The sequence below is a fragment of the Lepus europaeus genome, chromosome 1 (genome assembly GCF_033115175.1).
Source record: "Lepus europaeus isolate LE1 chromosome 1, mLepTim1.pri, whole genome shotgun sequence".
Classification (NCBI taxonomy): Eukaryota; Metazoa; Chordata; class Mammalia; order Lagomorpha; family Leporidae; genus Lepus; species Lepus europaeus.
Window position 1 is genome coordinate 78,541,300 of NC_084827.1, and position 12,061 is coordinate 78,553,360.

The window sequence follows — 12,061 nt, forward strand, 5'->3', positions numbered from 1 at the left end:
AGAGAACAGAAATCTGCCCATGACTCTCCCTACCTCTATACCAGTGGGAAGAATTTCAGATCAAGCCTATGAGTAAAAGGGATAAAGTTGGGGATAAAGTTCCATATTGAAATATAATGCATTTTTTGTTTCCTTTGAAAACATGCATTATGCAAAGAGAAGAATTCTCAGTGTACAGTTAGATGTCTTTTTAACTACTTCTTCATGTGTGAGCAGCAGCCAGATCTTCTGAATGAACAGTCACTATCCCAACATCAATCTTCAAATTCACATAAAATGAGTAATACATTATAAAAGCTTGTGTTTCTCGCTTCTTTCCCTCAATATTATGTATGAGTGTTATCAGGTGGTTGTGTGGCAATGTTTTCATTGCCATATATATATTCAATGAAGGCATGTATCCTTGTTTTAATCCATTCCACTATTGATGGGTGGGTTGTTTTTATGTTTTCACTGTCAGAAATTAATCTTCTGGGGCTGGTGCTGTGTGCAGCGGGTAAAGCCACCACCTTCAGTGTCTGCATCCCATATGGGTGCCAGTTTGAGTCCCGGCTGCTTCTCCTCTGATCTAGCTCTCTGCTATGGCCAGGGAAAGCAGTGGAAGATGGCCCAAGTCCTTGGGACCCTGCACCCACGTGGGAGACCCTGAAGAAGGTTCAGGCTCCTGGCTTCGGATCGGCACAGCTCCGGCTGTTTTGACCAATTGGGGAGTGAACCAGCAGATGGAAGACCTCTCTGTGTCTGTCTGTCTCTGTCTGTCTGTCTCTCTGTGTGTGTGTCTCTCTGTGTGTGTGTCTCTGTGTGTGTGTGTCTCTCTGTCTCTCTCTCTCTGCCTCTCCTTCTCTCCGTGTAACTCTGACCTTCAAATAAATAAATTAAAAAAAAAAGAAATTAAGCTCCCACAAACTTATTTGTATGATGGTTCATAAAAAAGTTAATGGAGGGACCAGCACTATGGTCTTATGTGATTAAGCCACTGACTGCGGTGCCGGCATCCCATATGAGCCTTGGTTCAAGTACCGGCTGTTCCACTTCTGCTCCAGCTCTCTGCTATGATGTGGGAAAACAGTAGAAGATGGCCCAAGTCCTTGGGCCCCTATGTGGGAGACCTGGAGGAAGCTCCAGGTTCCTGGTTTTGGATTGGTCCAGCTCTAGTGGTTGCTGCCATCTTGGGAGAGAAGCAGCAGATGGAAGACCTCTCTGGGTGCCTCTGCCTCTGCAGCTCCATTTTTCAAATAAACAAATCTAAATAGAAAAGTTAATAGAAAATGGAATTAAAAGATAAGTTTATTTTGGTGCAAAAAATTTTGAAATCCATGCACAATTTTTCATATCTCATAATTTCATGAAGTTTTTGGAGAGGTCTTGTTCATGTTTCTCCCTAACAAATTGCCTCAGAGTGCAACTGCTGGATCAAAGAAAGTAATAGCTAACATTATCAGTTTTGGGAATGTTGGTCTCAGGTACTCAGTCTTTTGATAAGAATTTGCCTTGGACAAGGAACACATCCTATGTGATGCCAGTGCTACAGGCCACTATGCCACAGTCCCGATCCAGAATACATAATTTTTCAATATTGGCTAGTTGTCTTTGCTCCCAAATTCTTTCTATGAAGCCACCATCACCTTAATTCCTAAGCCAGAAAAAGATGCAACATTGAAATAGAATTACAGACCAATATCCCTGATGAACATAGATGCAAAAATACTCAATAAAATTCTGGCCAATAGAATGCAACAACACATCAGAAAGATCATCCACCCAGACCAAGTGGGATTTATCCCTGGTATGCAGGGATGGTTCAACATTCACAAAACAATCAACGTAATACACTACATTAACAGGCTGCAGAAGAAAAACCATATGATTCTCTCAATACATGCAGAGAAAGCATTTGATAAAATACAACACCCTTTCATGATGAAAACCATAAGCAAACTGGGTATGGAAGGAACATTCCTCAATACAATCGAAGCAATATATGAAAAACCCACGGCCAACATCCTATTGAATGGGGAAAAGTTGGAAGCATTTCCGCTGAGATCTGGTACCAGACAGGGATGCCCACTCTCACCACTGCTATTCAATATAGTTCTGGAAGTTTTGGCCAGAGGTATTAGGCAAGAAAAAGAAATTAAAGGGATACAAATCAGGAAGGAAGAACTCAAACTATCCCTCTTTGCAGATGATATGATTCTTTACTTAGCGGACCCAAAGAACTCTACTAAGAGACTGCTGGAACTCATTGAAGAGTTTGGCAAAGTAGCAGGATATAAAATCAATGCACAAAAATCAACAGCCTTTGTATACACAGGCAATGCCACAGCTGAGGAAGAACTTCTAAGATCAATCCCATTCACAATAGCTACAAAAACAATCAAATACCTTGGAATAAACTTAACCAAAGACGTTAAAGATCTCTACGATGAAAACTACAAAACCTTACAGAAAGAAATAGAAGAGGATACCAAAAAATGGAGAAATCTTCCATGCTCATGGATTGGAAGAATCAATGTCATCAAAATGTCCATTCTCCCAAAAGCAATTTATACATTCAATGCAATACCAATCAAGATACTGAAGACATTCTTCTCAGATCTGGAAAAAATGATGCTGAAATTCATATGGAGACACAGAAGACCTCGATTAAGAAATTCTTGACCTATATCGAGCTCACAAAAATAATTTCCTGTGATGTCTTCAAGAGGCAACTGAGGTCTCAGATCCAGTTGATCTGTTTTTGCAAATCACAAGCTACTTTGTGTGTGGCTGTCAGGGGAGGCTGAAATAAACTTTCCCTCACAGATATCAAATTGTTCTTGTACGCTTTATTGTAAGGACCCCTCTATGCATTGAAACAAAGTGCTGCCTTTGTCAACAATCAGGTGCCTCTGAAGATGTCTTTAAAAGTTTCTAAGAAATGAAATTATGGGGTGGGCATTGTGATCTCTCAGATAAAGCTGCTGCCTGGAAAGTCAGCATTCCACATGGGTGCTGCTTTGTGTCCTGGGTGCTCCACTCCTGATCTAACTCCCTGCTGGTGGCCAGGGAAAAGCAGCAGAAGACCAGCCAAGTGTTTGGCCCCCTGCACCAACATGGGAGACCAAGATGAAGCTTCTAGCTTCGGTCTGGCCTAGCACTGGCCATTGGGTCCATCTGGGGAATGAACCAGCAAATAGAAAATCTCTCTCTCTCTCTGGCTCTGACTTCAAATAAGTAAATAAATCTTTAAATGAAGCAAAATTAAAAGTTATGTTTTGGTTGCAAAAATTTGGGAAATCCATTAACAGTTTTTCATATTCTTTTCCATGAACTTTTTGGAGACCCCGATTTTTATGGATTTCAGAGTTTTTTTATTGCAGCTAAATAACATCTTATTCAATTTTCCACAAACTTTCTGAAGTACCTTTATATATTGGAAAATCTATCTCTAGGCTATGTTCCATTGTATTATTCTATTTTGCCATGCAGATTTTAATGCCATATTGTTTTAGTTTAGATTTGTCTTATGTTTTGAGATTTGTTAATGTGAATCTTTAAACTTCATTCTACAAAACTATCTTGACTATTAGACCCATGAAATTTTGAAATATATTTTAAAAATAGCTTCAGCCAAAGCTCCATTTTTTTTACCTGAAAATGAGACACATAACAAAAACCAAAACAAACAAACAAACAAACAAAAAAAACCTCTGATCTCCTCAAACTAACCTCCAAGTGAGGAAAAAAGATACAATAACCTGAATTTTAATTTTGGAGGATAAAACAAGTAGCTATTTTTCTGCTTGTATCCCACCAAGGGCAGCCAGTAGACAAACTGCAACAATATGGCACTTTTTTTGCATTAGTCTAGTAAATTCCATAGGAAAAGTGTATATAATCAGCTATATAGTGAAAGAGAAGGGAAAATATCTAAGTATAAGTGCTGATGGGGGTAAAAATTTAATTGCATCTTGACATGTAAAAAAGCATTTAACAGGAATAAGGGGGAGGAAACACCAATGAAAGAAACTTTTTTATAAATAGGATGTAAGGGTTTCCAAAAAAAAAAAAAATAGACTGAGCAATATAATCACAGCTTAACAAAAGGTAGTGAAGCCTTTATCACTTGGCTGCTACATTGGTGCTCAACCTGAGGGCCAAGACTGTCTTCAGCTCAGCCTCCTATGCTCTTAGCATCCTGATCCATATATATTTGTAGCTTTCATGGAGTAGCATGACTAGAATTTCCCATCAATGTTGTGAATCTTAGAGAAAAGGCAACTGTGCTCAACATAATGCAAGAAAACAGAGACTGTAAAAGCTGATTTTAGAAAAGGACTTCAAAAACAATTTTAATTCAATACTTCTTACTACAACCTACTGTAAATCATGCATTCTTTTAGAGAAGATACAAGGATGAACAAAACAGTCAAAAATTTATACCCTTAAGGAGCTTCGATGCCAATGGAAAAAAAAAAAAGACAGTAAACAAGCAGCAAAGATACAGCGTGGTGTTAGTTTGTGATACAGGCCTTATGGGGGGGGCACTATTCAATACAGAATAACAGTCTGATGGTGGTGGGGAGTATCTCAGCTCAAGAGAAGACTCAGTAGTGGAAGAAATGTTGAAAGCCCCTTAGCATTATCAAGCGAAAAATGAATAGTTAGTTGGTCAGAGGCTGTAAGACAGCATGCTAGACCCAAGAAAAGTGCCAGGTGACACAGTTGGCCGATGAGCATGGCCAGGGTCACCCAGGGCCTGGCAGGTGTGGCTGATGATTTTACATGGAATGGCAATCCATGGTAGAATTTCAACAAGAAATGGTGTGGTCTGATACATGTTTCTGAAAAAAACCTTTCTGAGAAGTAGCCTGGGGTTGGGGTGGTGAAAAACACCAGTGGAATCAGGGAGATGAGTCCCAAGTTACGGCAGTAATAAGAAGAGTATGTGCTGGCATAGTAGCTATAACAGAGGGTAGAACTTGATGTAGATGGTCGTGAAGATGCTGCTGAAAGTTTCTGCAGCTGAACAGGTATCAGGTGTGTGAGACACAGGCAATCCAGTTTGGCTCCTGAATCAGACCTGAAAAACTGGTTGGCTGAAGACAATATTGCTGCCAAATTGCATGTGAGGGGAAGCATCCATCTGGGCAGAAAGGAATCAGGATTTTTGTTTGGACAGGTTGGGTTCAGGATGCCTATTAAGTACCCTAAAAGAGAAGACAGAGGTCAACATAGGATGGCTAATTTGGAAATAGCCAGTTTTTGATAATATTTCAGACTATGACACTGGACAAAATCATCTAGAATGTATACTTACAGAACTCTCAATATTCTGGAAAACAAGGCTAATCAGGATGGATAAGTGAAGTTTATGTAGGAGACAAACAGGAGAGCATATAACTGTGTAGAAGCAAAACAAAGGCATGAGCCCAAGTCCATCAGTCAACACACCACTCACACGGAACACACAAGGTGGCAAAGGGTGAGGAGTAAGGTGGCAAGATGTGGAGTCAGACCCAATTAGTCAGCCTGTGCCCCACTCACAAAACAAGCATGGCACCATTCCTGCTCAGGGAGTAGTGTGAGAAATAAATCAAAGAACAAATGGAAAGCATTTAGCACAAAGGTTGGTACTTAGTAAATGCTCAATAAAAGTGCTTTATGACTTTGACAATGATAATTCAGTGACGTGTTCCCTTCATGTGTGTTGGACATTTTTTTTAAAAATTTATTTTATTGGGGGCCGGAATGGTGGTGCAGGTTAATCCTCTGCCTGCAGTGCCAGCATCCCATATGGGTGCCAATTCTAGTTCCAGCTTGTCCTCTTCCATTCCAGCTCTCTGCTATGGCCTGGGAAAGCAGTACAAGATGGCCTAAGTCCTTGAGTCTCTGCATCCACATGGGAGACTGGGAAGAAGCTCCAGGCTTCAGATCAGCACAGCTCCAGCTGTTGCAGGCATCTGGGGAGTGAACCACGGATAGAAGATCCTTCTCTCTGCTCTCGTTTCACTTTCTGTAACTCTACCCCTCAAATAAATAAAATCTTTTAAAAAAGATTTTCTTTAGTTGAAAGATAGAGTTATAGAAAGAAGTAGAGACAGAGAGGTTTTCTATCCAGTGGTTCATTCTCCAGAGGGCCGCAATGGCCGGAGCTGCACCGATCCGAATCCAGGAGCCAGGAGCTTCTTCCAGGTCTTCCATGTGGGTGCAGGGCCCAAGCATTTGGGCCATCTTCTACTGCTTTCCCAGGCCATAGCATAGAGCTGGATCAGAAGAGGAGCAGCCAGGACTAGTACCAGTGCCCATATGGGATGCTGGAGCTTTAGGCCAGGGTTTTATCCCATTGCTCCACAGTGCCAGCCCCATGTGTTGGACTTTCAAACTTCCTTTAGTGAGACCACTTAAGAATTTAACATGGAAATGGAGTAGGGAAAATTCATATTAAATATATCATGTACATATATATCAGGTAATAAAACTAAATTAGAGGGGCTGGTGCTGTGGCATAGCAGGTAAAGCCACTGCCTGCAGAGCTGGCATCCCATATAGGTGCCAGTTCAAGTTCGGGCTGCTCTACTTCTGATCCAGCTCTCTGCTATGGCCTGGGAAAGCAGTAGAGGATGGCCCAAGTCCTTTGGCCCCTGCAACTGCATGGGAGATGCAGAAGAAGCTCCTGGCTCCTGGCTTTGGATCAGTGCAGCTTCAGTTGTCCTGGCCAACTGGAGAGTGAACCAGTGGCTAGAAGACTCCCTCCCCCCTCCCTACCTCATGTTGACTTTCAAATAAATAAGTCTTTAAAACAACTAAGTTATAACATGATTATAAAATTTAATCATAGAAAGATCTTTGAGAATAGCATAATTTTATATTCAAACAGCAAGTCCTTAGCTAATTCTTTAAATCCATGACAAGAACCATTATAAAAAAAAAAGTCTTGGGGTCAATCTTACCTGTGAAGTTTTCAAAGATTTTGATTTGGCAAATTTACCATTATTTGATTTTTCTCTCAGCCACAGTAATTATAAAATTCTGGAGGGAGAACAGAATGTGATACTCTGTCGTAGTGACAAGAAGGGACTCTAATGCTTATGGGCCTATTGGACATAATCATTTTTGTACATGCACCTTCAGGAGAGGACCTGTGCCATGGACTGAAGTTGAAATGAAATACAGTAATTATCTCTGGCATTGAATACCCATAGGCATAGCTTTACCACACGCTTTCCTGTATGGTTGCCAGATATGAATAAATATATTTTAAGAGACTCCTAATGTGACTGACAAATGGAAATCAAATTGTTCACAATATTTTCAGGTGCAAAATTTCTAAGTAATAATTAATAAGTATAGAGTGTGATGCAAAGTTGCAGGCTAAATGCAAATGAGGGTGAAAAATGAGCAGCAGCGGGCCCCGATTTTCTACCCAGCTCTTTCCTGCACCTGCCTTTCCTTTGCAGGGGTGACCCAAAGGTGCTGCCTACCGGGAGGAGAGGGAAAGCACAGAGGCAGGTCAGGGAGAAAATGGCAGGCAACCCCTGCACTTGCTATTTTCTGTCTAATTTGGTCTTCGTTTCTGATTAGAGCAGCCATAAACTGTGGCCTTGCAGGGGTGGAACTCCGGGGAATGGGTCCTAGATGCTTAACACGGGCCTTTCCTAGGGCACTTCATCCCCAGGGATGGCTTAATGGTTAAGTGTCCAACATGTGGCCAGTGTCCCTCTCACTGGAAACTTGCTTGTATTGGCAGATACCCTTGTGCCTCTTGTCTGACCCAAGTCCAATTTCTTCCCACCCAGACAGCCACTCTCTATGAGAACCCTCATCTAGAAGCTATGAGGTCCAGGTGTGTGATCAGGCAAGGCAGAGGAGGAAGCACACACACAAAATACACAATAACAGATGCAGTGCACATGCAACTTCAGAAAGTTCACAGAGACTGTGTACCATGGCAAGACCTTGGCAGTCACGGCAACATGCCTTCAACTGGAAGTCGTTGAGTGAAATAAACCAAGCACAGAAAGACAAGTATCAGATTATCTCATTCATATGTGGAGTCTAAAAACCAAGGAAAGGCAATTATGTACGAGTTGAAAGTATACTGGTGCTAACCAGATGCTGTGGAGTGAAGGGAGATGGATGGAATGGGAAAGGAGGTTAACAGGCAGTAAATTACAGCTAGAAATTTACAAAGTCTTGATGTCCAGTGCTCAGTAGGGTGACTATACATCTATAGTGTTAAGGTACCATAAATTTCTAAGACAAATTGGAAGATAGGATTTGGGATGTTTTTACGATGAGGGAGTGCTCAATGTTTGAAGAGTTAGACATATTTGCCCTGATTTCTCATTCCATAATGCATATATGTATTGAAACATCATAGGCTACCCTTGTGTTTCTTTAAAATTTAATAAAAAAATGAACAAAATACTATGCATGGTTTTAAAATTTTGACACCAAATAAACCAATCTTTAGTCTCCATTGTCCATGAGCTTTTTAAAATCCCATCTTATTACCTGCAGTTCTCAGAAGAGGGAAGCACACCTCCCAAGGCCAGCAGGGAGGAGGGAACCAAGCAGGACAAGAAAACACACTGGCAAAGAGGGACCAAGGGACATAGCGAGGGACCTGTGGGCTGAGGTATCCATGGGGCCCAGGTCTCACCTTGGTGGGGTTCTGACTGGTGGGGAAAGAGCAAGCTGGGCCAGTTTCCTGGGTCACTGAGAAGGGGTCGCTGTGCCCTATCTGTGCCATCCATGTCAGTGTGGGGTTTAGTAGTGCAGTGCAGTAGGCTGTATCTTACCTACAGGTAAGCTGGGCACCAGAAGCTGGGTCTGTAAGGATCATATCTAGATGGACTACAACGAAGAACCAAGGGGAAGGTGGACAACTAGAGACTGTGTCAAGAGGGACTGAGCACTGCTTCTGGTAGGACAACGTCCAATCGATACCCAAAACAGATGCTCAGACAACAACAAAATTACAGGAATTCGCAATAGTGGTCCCAGTGCTCCAGAGTTCTCAAGTCCAAACTCTCCATACCTGGCTGATAGTATGAGGGGTGGGACCAAGTAATGGGGATGTTCCTGGAATTATTGCTACTGGTCTGCCATCCTGGCCCATTCCCCTGTACAATCTATATTTATCATACTGTCAGCAATTCCTAACACATATGTGCTCCTGTGGCAAGATGTGTGCACAAAACAGCCTTCTCTGGTCTACGCAAAAAACTGATGCAGAACAGCCCTGCTTTGCCCTGCCAAGTTCCCAGTAGGGTCTAGCTCACTGAGGGGCTGGGGCTGCCTGGCTACCAAACGTGAGATCCTGGCACCCTTAGTATAAATACTACTCGCATTGCCTAACTGAATGCAAAGCCACCGCGGAACACATACATCCTCTAGGGGGCAGCTGTGTCCCAGGGTAACTGCGCCTCACCGGAAAGGCTTGAATAGCTGGAGGCAGGATGAACTCTCCACACGTGGACACTTGGTGGACACCTTCTTAGAGGCGATGAAAGGCACAGACTGGAGTGAGCTCTCTCCTTGGAGACAGAGACCAGGGGATGTCCTTATCCTGAAGTGAGGCTCAGGTTATGGTCCCAGGAAAGCTATGTTCAGCTTTGGAAGCAAAGTCCAGGGTAACACTCTAATTCCAAGTATTTAGTTACTTAGTCAAATTGGAATGAAATCTGTCCTCTGAGTAAAATAGCCTATAGAAACCCACAATGTGGCTTACGCTCTAATTTAACGTTTACTTCCCTGACAGCTGGAGTGTGAAGAGAGAGGAAAGAGCCCTTGCCGCTGGCATCATCAGAAGTTTCCACAAAGCAGGCAGCCAGCTCTTGTGCAACTTCTAGTTATCCTAAGGCTGTTACCGAGCCGATGCACTCTGGTCACGAGAGGGCGCGCTCACCCAAGCAGATAAAGTCTCCAGCAAGCCTGGTAAAGGTATCAGGAGGCATAGCCCAGTTATTACCTAATCTTGCTCCGTGGATTCACCATTCCATCTTGGAGTGTATTATATTTGACTTTGGTGGTGTTAAATTTCTACTACGTGTTCAAAAAAATAAAAAATAAAAAAGCACTATAGGCATCATTTCAACAGCTTAGAGAAATCCTCAATACACATTGGGGAAGTGCCCATCAGGGTTACAGCCTCACCCTGAGTAGGTCTGCAAGAAAGCTCCTCTTCAGTGGTCACAAACTGTAACCAGATACACCGTGGCTGCATGGTCAGAGACAGGAGGCACATTTCCCACAGGCACAACGCCAGTGGCAATTGGTCTAAGTAGTGTCATAAATGGTGTTGGTGAAAAATGGGTTACACCCAGCCCCTGCTAATGGTCTGGGAAAACAGTGGAGGATGGCGCAAGTACTTGGGCCCCTGCGGCCAATGTGGAAAACCTGGTTAACTGGCTGCTCGGGCCATCTGGGGAGTGAACCAGTAGATGCAAAATCTGTCTCTCCTCTATAAAACTGATTTTCAAATAAATAAATCATTTTTAAAGGATTCTATATTAAGGTACTTCATTTAGGAGGCCTTCCTGCTGCTTACTGTACTTTTAAAGAGCATACTTAAGTAATATTTTCCCTGTATACATGAATACTTCAAAAAGTGCCTGTAAAATGCATATTTAAAGATTTATTTATTTATTTACTTATTTATTTGAAAGGCGGAGTTACAGAGAAGTGGAGGCAAAGGCAGAGAGAGGTCTTCCATCTGGTAGTTCACTCCCCAAATGTCCAAAACCACCTGAGCGGGGCCAATCTGAAGCCAGGAGCTTCCTCCGGGTCTCCCGCATGGGTGCAGGGGCCCAAGGACTTGGACTATCTTCTACTGTTTTCCCAGGCTCTAGCAGACAGCTTAATCATAAGTGGAGCAGCTAGGTCTTGAACTGGTGCCTATATGGGATGCTGGCACTGCAGGCGACAGCTTTACCTGCTATGCCCCAGTGCTAGCCCCCTGAAATTCCACTTTCTCGAATGAACTTTTTGAAGTAGCCCCACACCTTGGCTTGGAATTTGGCTTCTAAACCATGCAAATTCCTTCTTCTTTCTGTCCCTTTCAGACTACTTTTCATTACCTTTTCAACATATTCTTTGTCTTTACATCAACTTCCATCTGGTCAATCTTTTTTTTTTTTTTTTTTTTGACAGGCAGAGTAGATAGTGAGAGAGAGAGACAGAGAGAAAGGTCTTCCTTTTTGCCATTGGTTCACCCTCCAATGGCCGCTGCGGCCGGCGCATTGTGCCCATCTGAAGCCAGAAGCCAGGCACTTCTCCTGGTCTCCCATGTGGGTGCAGGGCCCAAGGACTTGGGCCATCCTCCACTGCCTTCCCGGGACATAGCAGAGAGCTGGCCTGGAAGAGGGGCAACCGGGATAGAATCCGGCGCCCCAACCGGGACTAGAACCCGGTGTGCCGGTGCCGCAAGGCGGAGGATTAGCCTGTTAAGCCACGGCGCCAGCCCATCTGGTCAATCTTTCTAAAGAGCTCTATGAATATTTCTACACTATTGAGAAAGGAAATAATTTTCTAACAAAGGATCACAACTCCCATGTAAATTAAAAAGAGGAAGCATGACACATTCAAGATAATAAGCATTAGCTTCCCTGCATGTACCTGTAGCTCTGTTCCTGTGAGGTCTACAGTACTCACCAAAGCCATTTCTCATTTATTTGTCTCTGAAAGTTTGAGAGAAATCTCAAAAACAGGGTCTCAGTCAGGACCCACTGCAGCTGTGCTGTTCTGTTGGCCTTGCAGGGCTGCTTCTGGAAGTTTCTATACCTAATTTTTCACTGCAATTGCTATTGAACGAAGAATGACATCTGCCTGGTCCCTTCCTCCCATCCAATGGCTTCTATGTTCTGCCTACAGAACATGGTGCATCCCATCTCAAAGCATTTGTGATCCCCTTGGTCCTTCAATGTCCCAAAGTAAACCTGTGTCTTAACATTTATTTACTCATTTACTTTATTTGAAGGGGAGAGAGAGAGAGAGAGCAAGGGAGAGTGCCAGACTCAGTTGCTGGCTTTGGTCTTTGGCTTGGCTGAGCCCATGCTGTTTTGAGCATTTGGGG